Source organism: Benincasa hispida, chromosome 4 (genome assembly GCF_009727055.1).
Source record: "Benincasa hispida cultivar B227 chromosome 4, ASM972705v1, whole genome shotgun sequence".
Classification (NCBI taxonomy): Eukaryota; Viridiplantae; Streptophyta; class Magnoliopsida; order Cucurbitales; family Cucurbitaceae; genus Benincasa; species Benincasa hispida.
Genome location: NC_052352.1, coordinates 39,714,428 through 39,727,661, shown reverse-complemented (window position 1 = coordinate 39,727,661; position 13,234 = coordinate 39,714,428). Strand labels below are relative to the sequence as shown.

General features: G+C 39.1%; 1 non-coding gene across 1 annotated transcript; it reads right to left on the bottom strand.

Annotated features, from left to right (window-relative positions):
• Nucleotides 1–202: 202 nt before the first annotated feature.
• LOC120076962 lies at nucleotides 203–309 on the bottom strand. Its single transcript, XR_005481706.1, has one exon. It is a non-coding gene; the product is annotated as a small nucleolar RNA R71 (small nucleolar RNA).
• Nucleotides 310–13,234: the final 12,925 nt, after the last annotated feature.

Sequence of the window (13,234 nt, the reverse complement as noted above, 5' to 3'; positions counted from 1 at the left end):
TCTACGAAGCTTCATTGAAATTTGCAACACGTTTGTGTTCCCTAATATTTTCCCAGAAGAGGTTCGACTCACGTTATTTCCATTTTCGCTATGCGATAAAGCAAGAAAATGGGCTTACTCTCTTGAACCAGGAGAGATAACGTCATGGAAGCAAGTTGTGGAGAAGTTTATGAAGAAGTACTTCCCTCCCACAGAAAATGCCAGAAGGAGGAAACCGATCACCAATTTTGAACAAGAAGAAGATGAATCGCTCAGTGACGCATAGGCGAGATTCAAGAGACTAGTACGCAACTGCCCACACAATGGATTGCCAGATTGCATCCAAATGGAGATTTTTTATCATGGACTGAACTTTGCATCACAGACAGCTGCCAATGTGGCAGCAGCAGGAGGTCTGTTGGACAAAACATATGATGAAGCAAAGAATATTCTTGATTGCATCTCGAAAAACCACGAAGATTAGCAAGAAAGCGATCAAAGAACGAAGCTCATAGAAGGTAATGCGAGTAATGGTGCCATCACATCATTACAAAATCAGATGAATGTGATGATAAACTTGTTGCAAGGCATCGCAATAAACAATTTAGGAACTCAAAATAGGCAAGTCAATGCGATAGAGCAAACAAGCACCAGCTGTGTCATGTAAAGAATCACATTCTTTTGAGGAATGCCCATGAAATCCTCAATCAGTTTACTTTGTCAAAAACAATCTTTTTTTCAAACACTTACAACCCAAGGTGGAGAAATCACACTATTTTTTATTGGAAGAACAACCAACAGCAAGGCAGTCAGCCTGTGGCTCAGAGAGAGGGACCGTCAGGATTTTCCATAGAACTAATGAATAACAACAAGCTAGCAGTTCTTAAACACCATCCTCATCATCCCTGGAAAACTTGTTGAAGCAATACATCGAAATGAAATAGTCCTTCAAAACCAAGCTACATCCATCCGCAATTTTAAAATTCAAATGGGAAAAATTGCGGAAGAGCTAAAAAACAGACCCCAAGGGACATTGCCTAGCTCAACTGAGCTTCCACACAATCCATGGAATACAGGGAAAGAACACTGCCAAGCAGTCACCCTAAGAAGTGGAAAGGCAGTGATAGAAGTCAGAAAGAAGCCTCGCAAGACCGAGTCAAAGGAGCAACCTGCGATTGAATCAAAGAAATCTCTATCGCAGACTGAATCAAAGGAGTCCGAAACTATAGAACCAGAAGATGCAATCACCTCTAAGCCTCCAGACCATGAAACATTGAAAGTATAGCTACCTCCATTTCCTCAAAAGACTGAAAAAGAAACATAACGATGAAGGCCAGTACCATCGCTTCCAAGAAATATTGAAACAATTGTACATCAATATTCCATTCACAGAAGCGATAGAGCAGATATCGGTGTATGCCAAATTTTTTAAGGACATTGTCTTGAAGAAGAGAAGCACGGGAAGATTCGCCACGGTGGCATTGACAAAAGAATCCAAAACTATAATCCCACCAAAGATGCATCACTCAGGTAGTTTCACAATACCTTGCTCAATAGGAGGAATCTATATTGGTCAAGCATTATGCGATCTTGGGGCAAGCATAAACTTAATGCCCCTTTCAATCTTCAAAAGATTGAATGTAGGATAGCTGACACCTACAAGGTGACTCTTCAACTCGCTGACAGATCTTTGGTGCACCCTGAAGGGAAATTAAAGGATGTCTTGGTAACAATAGATAGATTCATTCTACCTACAGACTTCATTATCTTAGATTATGAGGCGAATAAAGATGTTCCAATCATATTGGGACGACCATTCTTGTCTATTGATCGTGCTCAAATAGATGTGCACAAGGGAGAAATCACAAAGCATCAACGGAAAGAAGCTCAGGTTCAATATTATCAGGGCAATGAAGTTCCCAAATGAGGAAGGCTTATCAGATTCCGATGATGAACACGCTTGCATTGAAGATTGGGAGTCCGAGGAAGAAAATATAGAAAGAGAGGATGCGGCCGCATCCATAGAGACTTACCATGCATAACAGAGATATTAAAGGATGAGGAAATGCTGAATTTGGATGAAGAAAGAAAAGCACAAAAACCCTCTTTAGAGCAACCACCTACACTGGAACTAAAACTCTACCAACCCATTTGAAGTACGTATTTCTCGGCCAGAATGAAACCTTACCAGTCATCATATCCTCTGCATTACCTGAAGAAAAAGAGACCACGTTGCTTAGTGTTTTAAAGAAATATATTAGAGCAATCAGATGGACGCTCGCAAATATCAGAGGTATTAGCCCGACGTATTGTATGCATCGAATCCTGCTTGAGGAAAATTAGAAGGGCTCGATAGAACCTCAACACAGACTGAACCCTACGATGAAAGAGGTTGTTAAGAAAGTAATCATCAAATGGTTAAATGCCGACATTATCTATCCTATCATAGATAGCACATGGGTCAGCCCCATGCAGTGTGTTCCCAAAGAGGGTAGGATGACAGCAGTACTAACGCAAACAACGAATTGATCCCCATGAGGACCGTCATGGGTTGCCAGATTTGTATGGACTACAGGAAACTCAACGCGGCAACAAAGAAAGATAATTTCCCCTTGCCTTTCATTGATCAAATGCTAGACCAATTAGCAGGGGATGATTATTTCTGCTTCCTTGATAGGTACGCAGGTTATAAACAAATTATGATCGCACCGGAGGATCAAAAAAAGACCACGTTCACATGTCCATATGGAACGTTCGCCTTTCGTCGCATGCCTTTTGGATTATCCAATGCTCGTAATACGTTTCAAAGGTGTATGATGGCAATCTTCCCCGAGTACCTTGAAGACTCAGTTGAAATCTTTGTGGATGATTTCTCAGTCTATGGGCAAACATATGAAATTTGTCTGCAAAACCTAGAGAGAATACTGAAAAGATGTGAAGAAACTAATCTGGTGTTGAATTGGGAAAAGTGCCATTTTATGGTCAAATAAGAAATTGTGCTCGGGCACAAGGTTTCAAAGAATGGGTTAGAGGTGGACAAAGCAAAAATTGAAGCTATAGAAAAACTTCCACCTTCAACGAATATGAAAGCTTTAAGGAGTTTCCTAGGACCACGGGGTTTTACAGAAGGTTTGTGAAGGACTTCTCTAAAATCGCTCGACCTTTGAATGCGTTGTTAGAAGCTGATAGACCTTTTGATTTTGATTCACACTGCCTCATTGCATTCAAAATATTAATGGACGCTTTGACTACAGTGCCAATTCTGATCGCATCTGATTGGGCAAAGCCATTCGAACTGATGTGCGATGCCAGCGGATATGCGATGGGGGTAGTCTTGGTACAAAAAGTAAAGACAATGTTACACCCCATCGCATGCTAGCAAAACATTAAACTCCACGTAGGTGAATTACACCACCACCGAGAAGGAACTTTTAGCGGTAATTTTTGCGATTGAAAAATTCAGAACTTACTTGTTGTGGTCAAAAGTGATAGTCTACACAGACCACTCGACGATAAGATATTTGATGACCAAAAAAGATGCGAAGCCTAGACTAATCTGATGGGTTCTCTTACTCCAAGCATTTAATATGGAAATAATCGACCGAAAGGGAACAGAGAATCAGGTCGCTGACCATTTATCGTGATTAGAGAATCCAGAAGTGGATCGCATCCAGTCAGAGGTGAACACCTCATTTCCTGATGAACAATTGCTTAAGATTGAAGAACTACCCAGGTACGCAAATATTGTCAACTTCTTGATTTGCAAACAATTCCCTAAAAACTACACATCCCATCAAAATAAAAGGCTCATTCATGAATGCAAATTTTACTACTGGGACGATCCGAATCTTTACAAAAGAGGACTAGACCAGATATTGAGACTCTGTGTTCCAGAAATTGCTTTCATCGCATATTGTTTCAATGTCATTGATAACGGACAGAAATGCACGTTATCAAAGTTCTAAGTTCTTAAACAATGTTAGATTGCGTTGATGAAATATGTTAAATTGCGTCCATTAAGCATAAATTCTATAATATTGTGGTCTCATGCGTCCAACGCATTAGAGCAGTTAATCTTTATATTTTTGTGCAAAATATGCATTAACGCAATGCAGAGATTGCAATCACATGAATACATTTGTCGAGCTCAACTTCACCGCAAGATTTTGTGTTGATCGTGCTCACAAACATTCGCCCAAGAAGAATACCGCAACTTGGTCGACGCAACATGGTGGGCGCATCTAGGTGAAAGGATAATTAAGATCGATGGGACAGAAAGCTGATGACAGTCGAATCCAAATTAAGTTGACAGCCGATAACGATCACAAAGTACATTCAGCTTTATCGGTAACAATCATCCGACGTGTCAATCAGGAATTAAAGTTATCCCATCTGTACAACCGGGAGAGAGAAGTCGCCTTTCACCATGGAAACTCTATAAATACCAAGTGCATTCTTCAGAGAAGGGGTTAAGCAGTCGATTACTTCATCACCTTACAAGTTCACATCTCTGCCCATAGTCTTCTTTCATTTTAAGGCGGACGCGATGAAGAAGGTGTGTCGATAGATCGTTCTAGCAAGCTTGAGAATGCATCGGAAGCTCCAAGACAGAGAGAGGGCCGATGCCTGCGAAAGCGGAAAAATTTGTAGATCAGAATAGAGATTCAGTGTAAAAAGCCTCGGTCAGCAAGGAATTGCTACCAGACTCTCTACCTTTATTTTTCATTATCATTTTGTACTCAACTCAGTTATAAGAATGGAATGTCTTTCTCTATATCTGTTCAGACTCTATTATTTATGCATGAGTAGTTAAATTAGTTGAATGGGTTGAGAAGTAGTTAGCTAGCATAATGAGGGAATCTTCATCTTGCGATTGTCTTGCTTATGTATGCTTCATTCATCTATTAGAGATACTCGAGAGGATAGTTTAAAGACAGGATCTAGACTTGGGAAGGTCAGGTCAGAATCTAGGTTTGGAAAAACCATATTAAAACGCATAAACAGGAGATAGGCACTTAGGAATGAGCACTATTTGTTATCCACGCATCGCATGCATCTTAGCAATAAGGTATGATTGTATGCGGTCACCTTGCTTTCATGCATTTTGTATCAATGCATAAGACAAGAGTAGAGACTTAGGGATAAGCTCTATGGACATTTTGCATTCAACACATGCATCCTAGACTTAGCAGCATCGCATTTACATTGGGAAATGACTTGTTGTGCATGGTTGTAATATGATCGCAAGGTTTGACGCATTCCCGAGTAACGCTAGCCAAAAGACCTTCTCAACCCGTTCATCACATACTCATTGCATCTATCAACGCAACTATCTTTCTCAATCCGCCGCCTTTATTTACTTCTTTTTCATCAACGCAACAACACATCCATACTTTATTTATTTACTCGGTTACCACAAAGTTTTCATAACATTACCAACACAACTATTTTCACAAGTCCCTATGTTCGACCCTGGACTTACCAGGAAACTCAAAGGAATTTATACTTGAATTTCGCTTGGGAAACTTAAGTGCACAACGTAGTCCATCAACGCATATCATCCATATTTTCACTTAATAAAATAACGCATCAGTCATGAATCACCCTATGGAGGGCATTTTGATGGACAGCGCACAACAACAAAAGTTTTGCAATGTGGGTATTTTTGGCCCACTCTGTTTAAGGACACACAAGAATACTTCATGAAATGCAATAAGTGCCAACGCACTGGAAGCATTTAAAAAAAATGTGATGCCAATGAACATCATATTGAAGGTAGAGCTATTCAATGTCTGGGGAATAGATTTCATGGGACCATTTCCATCGTCAAATGGTCATAAATACATTCTATTGGCTGTCGACTATGTTTCAAAATGGATTGAAGCTGTTTCATGCGTTGCAAATGATGCGGCAACAGTCTCTAAGTTCTTGCAGAAAAACATCTTCACTCATTTTGGCACCCCCGCGTGCCATAATATGTGACGAAGGGATCCACTTTGTGAATCACATTGTTAGTAAATTGTTGATCAAATATAATGTCCACCATAAGATCGCACCGCATATCACCCCCAAAAAAATGGGCAAGCAAAGGTTTCTAACAGAGAAATCAAGTCAATCTTAGAGAAGGTGGTGAACCCATCACGAAAATATTGGACCATGAAATTGGATGATGCCTTGTGGGCATATCAGACTTCTTATAAGAAACCCATAGGCATGTCACCATATGCGTTGGTGTTTGGAAGGCTTGTCATCTGCCGCTGGAACTAGAATATAGGGTGATGTGGGCAGTTAAGAAACTTAACTTTGATCTTAAGGTTGCAGAAGAAGAGAGAAAACATCAGCTACTAGAACTGGACGAGTGGAGATTACAGGCGTATGAGAATTCCAAAATTTACAAAGAACACACCAAGCGATGACATGATAAGCGTCTTTGTGAGAAAAACCTCAAGGAAGGTCAAAGGGTATTACTGTTCAACTCTAGGTTGCGTCTCTTTCCTTGAAAACTGAAGTCGCATTGGTCCGGGCCTTTCATAACCAAGAAAGTATTCTAGCATGGAGCGATGGAATTGACCAACGAAGATGGGACCAACGCATTTAAAGTGAATGGACAAAAGTAAAGATGTATCATGGAGGAGATTTCCAACGCGAAAAAACCTCCATTGACTTGAAGAAGCCAGAATAAAAAAGAAACACTCAATCCCTGCGATGATAAGCGACATACATTCATCAGGGATGAAGTATATCCTTTTGAGTATCCTTTTTGTTTTTCTTTCAACAAGCTAGTTTAAGTAAAGAATATAAGAGACAACTCCTCTAAAATTCAAGAGTTAAAGTTGAAATTGTCACACAACCGTAGTTAGATGTTCGCATAACACCTGTGGGAACAATGGCACACAACCGTAGTTGGATGTTCGCATGACACCCATGAGAACAAACCAAAACAAAGAGTGTAACCATGATCCGCAGTCTCTAATTGAATGATGCAAAATTTGACCACCGCATCCAGACACATCAAGTTGTTTTTGCAAGAAGAGGTAAACATTCTTTTTAAAATGAGAAAAGCATTTTTTAACAGAGATTTGTAGTATAAAAGAACAAAGTAGGGCTTTTTTATGAATTATCAAGGATAGAAGGAAATTGCATTGTTAAGTAATGTGCCTAGGTGGAGCATTCGAAGCAACCAATCGACGCAAAATTTAGGGTAGGAATTGAACATTATTGTCTTAGTAGAAGATATGCTTGAGGACAAGCATATATCTAAATTTAGGGTGTGAAGTTATTTCTACTGTTTTATTTAGATATTGCGGCCAAAAGGAAGAAAAGTTGCGTCAATTGTATGAAAATTGGCTAAGAAATGCGAGAATTATAAATTGTCGTCAATACACCCACTGACACCATTGCGATGGTAGAAAAGAATATTTCAAGTGTGTTTTGCAGGAAATCAAGCCACCGCATGCATTCAAGGCTCGAGATAAAAAGAACAACGCATCTACGTCATATTGTGCCCATCATTTAGGAATGAAAAGACGACCAATGCAATGACGGCACATGCGACAATCGATCAAGAGCTAAGCGTTCAACGCAATCTCAACCGCATGCGGTAATCAAAAATAACACCACATACATGCAAACGATCGAAGATGTAAAGAGCAACGCAAATGCGGAGGATTCTAACGCGTGTACAGCTGATCGTTGTGCATTTCTAACGGGATTGATTGCGTAACAGAAGTAATATTCACTCCAACATTTCAGAAGCTGCCATAACAATAAAGTAGGGACCACAAGTCAGAGAGTCAAAGCTGAGACTATAAATAGCTCTGGCAATTCCACTGAAAAATAATGCTTGAATACAGAGAAAAGTGTATATACTGATCTGAGAGAGAGACTGGTTAAGCGACTAATCAGAATAGATCTAGGAAGAATTAAGAGATAAGGCCGAGAGGTGAGTCTCCGGGCAAGAATCCTTCCGATCCCTGCCGTCGAAGCTCTGTACGAAGGTCACCTCCACCAAACGAGCAAGCCTGAGAGGGAAGCTCTTCTGTTCATCCATTCCACACACCGGTAAGCAAAACCCCCGTCCAGATCTGTGTCAAGACGTTGACACTCTTCTGTATTTGTTTCTATCTCCTTATCGTTACTTATATTCATCTTCCTAACCTCTATCATTCACACCATGTATCAGACGCTTAATCGTAGTATTAAATGTTATGATCATTTCCATTATCATCTCTTTGTCTATTTTCGTTCCTCCATGTTTCACTTTCTCCATGATGTTTTCTTAATCCCCTGGTAATTAGTAAGAATTAAGCAAGTAAATTAATCTGTGATAAGGAAATAATTCTGTTTAGCTAAGGCATGCTAGACTGCATCTTCACCTGTGAGAGCAGAAGTGAATATGCCATTCCGCCTATCGAAAGAGGGTTGGAAGAATGCATTAACTAAAGCAAGAAGTACTTACAGAGATGGAAGCAACCTTGCGTTCATTACGTTCATCCCTGTTTCACCATAGAGATATGGGAACGCGGCCGATCACCGAAGAAGGTGTACGCCAAGGGAAAACGGAACCTTAGTTACATCTTTAACGCAATTAATAAACTTGCGATATTTTTTACTAGTTATCCTTTCTATTTCTGATTCATCCATAAAGACTTGCCATCGCATACCACGATCCTTTGTATAAACTTCACAGTCAGTCTCGAACTCAGCATCATGTATACATGTATTCTTAGTATCTTGCATCACATTAGCTTAAGTTTTATTTCATCGCAATTTATTTTATTAACGCAACTTTAGTTTATCTGCACAATTTTAACTTTACCGCAATTTACTTTCCTGTACACACACATTTTTTATTAATTGTAAAGAACCGATCGTATGTATCACAAAATGTAACACATTAATGATAACAATCCCTGTGTTCGACCTCGGATTACTCTTGAGAAACTTGCGTTGGAATTATACTTGGTTTCATCGTAAAGAAACTTGTGACAACACATAGCATACTACAAGCATTCCATTAATAACACATACATATAGAAGTAATATCGCATAAAGTGTATATAAGCATAACACTGCATCCACACTCCATCTCCATCTTTCCAAGTCATCAAGTTTATGGCAACATGAGCTTGTATGATTCACATTCATCATTGTCCATGTCCATAGATGCTTAAAGATATAAATTTTGCATTACAAGTTTTATGGCGCCATTGCCGGGGATTGCTAACAGTTAGTGTTGAGTACTTTTGTAGTATGTGCAGGACAGATCTCTTTTGTACTGGCTCTTTATCGCGGAGAAGCAGGTCTGACGGTTTATGAGTACTGGAGTGATCTAGAAATTCTAAGCTGACCCAGAGATCAGGTGTATTTTTCGCGCAGGAGCACATCAGAACCAGACTAAGCGCCGGAATTTTAAGACCTACGGTTGAGGAGAATGCAAGGTTTGAGCAATGTGCAACAAAATCTTCATACCTAGTGTGACTCCCGAATGAATTAGATTACATCTCTTCTCGTACACATTACAGGATGATGCAAGGAGGTGAACAATGTCCTTGATGACATTGCACAGGCAAGCTTGATCGCCTGCAGAGGGGATACTATTGCGGTAACTCTGAAAAAATTCCTTCGATCAGCATCCCTATATCTATGTTTAATTGCTTTCCTTACAACTTTTATTTACTGCTTTCTAAAATTACGTTATTTACTGCTTATTAGGATTAGCTTTTAATGCTTTCTGTATTTACCTTCAATTTAATTTCTTTGTGTATTTCCATGTCATGCTTAATATGCATTAGTAGCGTTGTTCTTAAAATTTCTGTGAATGACTTAACAAAATGATGAACACCGCAACGTCTCCTTGACTTGCTTATTGATGAATTAAAAAGGAAAAAAATTTGGTATGCAACGCGATGATGGGTGCATTTCATGATAACAGATACACTTTGCATCCATTATACCCAAATGCATTCCGTTGAGGGGTGTGTTGTGCTCGTATGTATTGTTAGCCCGTCCTTAGCGAAAACACACTATGTTGAGGTAGTGTTGCACTGGTAGAAATACCGTGCGCCCGTCCTCCAGAACTGCGTTGAGTTAAGGGGTGTGTTGCGGTGATACATGCATTGTTGCCCGTCCTCAGCAAAAATGTATTTGCGTTAATGGAAGCGTGGTGTTAATTTTTAATCGTGCACCCGTCTGAATAAAAAACATAAGATAATTTCATTCATTATTTTCTAAGTAAAGGAGCTGATTCTTTGATTCTTTGTATATGATAAAAAAATTTGTATTGCATTAATTGTAATTCTTTGTATACTTGGTTAATTTTCAATACAACTAAGTAACAATTCTTTCAAGTACACAATAGCCTCTTCTTTATCATCCTTTGTCAATTTTTGCGATATTCTTGATCTTTTACTTTGTGTTATTCATTGTGCTGCCATGATGAGTTATATGCATACACTTAGAAACATTTCCCACACTTTGTATTTTTTAACTAACACTTAGTTAATTCGTAGCTATAGCAATGCTTTACCTGTTATCCTTCGAAATTCTGCTCAAACCTTCTTTTCAAAATTTTGTCTAAGTGTTTGTCTATTCTGTCCAAATAACGCAATGAGGACCTTGCGCATCTCTAAATTTGGAGGTGGGGAAGGTCTGAGCAGATGAGATCAAGTGATGCGATCATTAGCGTTCATTATTATTATAAAAAAAAATTAATTTTCATATAAACTTCAATGTCAACGCAAGGGAAACTCCAAAAACAATCCCAACCTGATAAGAGTTAAGTTGTGAAATGAGCCTGCTCGTAGTTGGATGTTCACATGACACCCGTGGGAGCAAACCAGAACGAAGGTAGGTTTCCAAGAACAACACAATATGAAAAAGAAAAGAAAAGAAAAAAAATGAGAAGAAGAAAAAATAAAAGAATATAAGAGACAACTCCTCTAAAATTCAAAAGTTAAAGTTGAGATTGTCACACAACCGTAGTTAGATATTCGCATGACACCCGTGGGAACAATGGCACACAACCGTAGTTGGATGTTCGCATGACACCCGTGGGAACAAACCAAAACGAAGAGTGTAACCATGATCAGCAGTCTCTATTTGAATGACGCAAAATTTGACCACCGCATCCAGACACATCAAGTTGTTTTTGCAAGAAGAGGTAAACAATCTTTTTAAAACGAGAAAAGCATTTTTTAGTAGAGATTTGTAGTATAGAAGAATAAAGTATGGCTTTGTTATGAATTATCAAGGATAGAAGGAAATTGCATTGTTAAGTAATGTGCCTAGGTGGAGCATTCGGAGAAACCAATCGATGCAAAATTTAGGATAGGAATTGAACATTATTGCCTTAGTAGAAGATATGCTTGAGGACAAGCATATATCTAAATTTGGGGTGTGAAGTTATTTCTACTGTTTTATTTAGATATTGTAGCCAAAAGGAAGAAAAGTTGCATCAATTGTATGAAAATTGGCTAAGAAATGCGAGAATTATAAATTGTCGTCAAGTGTATATAAGAAATGCGAGAATTATAAAAAAGTTGCATCATTAGTATCGCATAAAGTGTATATAAGCATAACATAACATCCACACTTCATCTTCATCTTTCCAAGTCATCAAGTTTATGGCAACATGAGCTTGTATGATTCACATTCATCATTGTCCATGTCCATAGATGCTTAAAGATATAAATTTTGCGTTACATGCAACAGGGTATGGAAATTAATGTTGCCCATCCATGCAATCATTAGCGAGAAGAACTGTTTCGCCTAGAAGTCTATAAATACCCGATGTTACCAAACCAGAGAGACAGAAAACGCGTGAGGGGGCGAGGCGAAGCTGAGGGAAGGGAATCCTTGAGAAGAAATTAATTTTCAAAGAGGTCGAGAGACTGTCGAAAACAACATGAAGAAGAAACACCCAACCCTTGCGAGAGCAAGATTCTACAATTTGAGAAAGAGTTGAAGTGATAGAGCAATGTAAAAAGCCAGAGGAAGCAAGACATTGCTTACCTGGCTTGATACTTCTTACACCATTTATTGTTTTGTACTCAACACTTTGTTTGCAAAAATTGAAACTTCATTTCAATTTATGTTCAGTCTCTCCACACCATGCATTAGTAACTAAATTTGTGAATGGCTGAGAAGTACTTAGCTGGCATGACTTAAGCTATGTCATGCGATCATCTTATCTTATGTATGCTTCATTCATCGTTGAGAGTACTTGAGAGAGTAGTCTAAAGATAGAATCTAGGCTTGAGAGAGTCAGATTAGATCGAATAAGCAAGAGTAGAGACTAGAAATAAGTTTTATCTGCTACATTCCATACACATCGCATGCATCCTAGAAATAGGAAATGTGGCATTATGCATTGAGAAATGTAGTGCTTAATATTTGTGTATAGCATGATCGCATGACTTGTACAAAATCTTAAGAAATGCTAGCTAAATCTCTTCTGAACCCCTTCATCGCATACTTGTTACAACACCACCCTTTCATCGCTCCGCATTTAATTCCATCGCATTAGAGAATCTAAATTAAATCACCATCTACTTCTTTATCACCATCGTAGGATCAGAAAGTCTGTCGCATATCTATTTAGTAATCCCTACGTTCGAACCTAGACTTACCAGGACCCTAAGAAGGCTTATACTTGGCCTTTGTTAGGAAAACTTGTATGGTCATCGCATCCACACATCCCTACATCGCATGATAAATCAACGTATTAGATGGGGGTTCCCTATCGCGAGTTGAAGGTGCGTGGATCCAGTTGATGTTCGTATGAACAGGGTTCAAACTTTTAACTCGCGCTTTCGTTTTGAAATGGGGTCAGGGCTTTGCAAGTGACATCAGGCTAGGTGGGCATCACTATCATGAGTGGAAGGTAGTGGATCTAATCGTTCAACTTTTCAACAGTGTATAAATTTGAAGATTGAAATCGAGACAAGGTTTTACTTATGGCATCGGGTTGTGTTTGGATTCCCTATCGCGAGTGATGGTTCGTGGCAACAACCATTAAAAATTGGGATCATCGTGTTGGGGCGTGTCATCGAGTCAAGGATCATTCACCGTCAGGTTGGAAAGTTCAGTCCGACCGCAATGGCCCCTTCGGTGCCTAAATTTCCCTATGACGTAAGCAGAAAGTTAGATGTCATAAATTAGTGGGACAGGTCAAAAAACATAAAAGTTCCCGATAATAGGTCGCCCGTATAAAATCCTCAAGAAAGAAAAGGAAAAAGAGAGAGGGGGAGAAAAA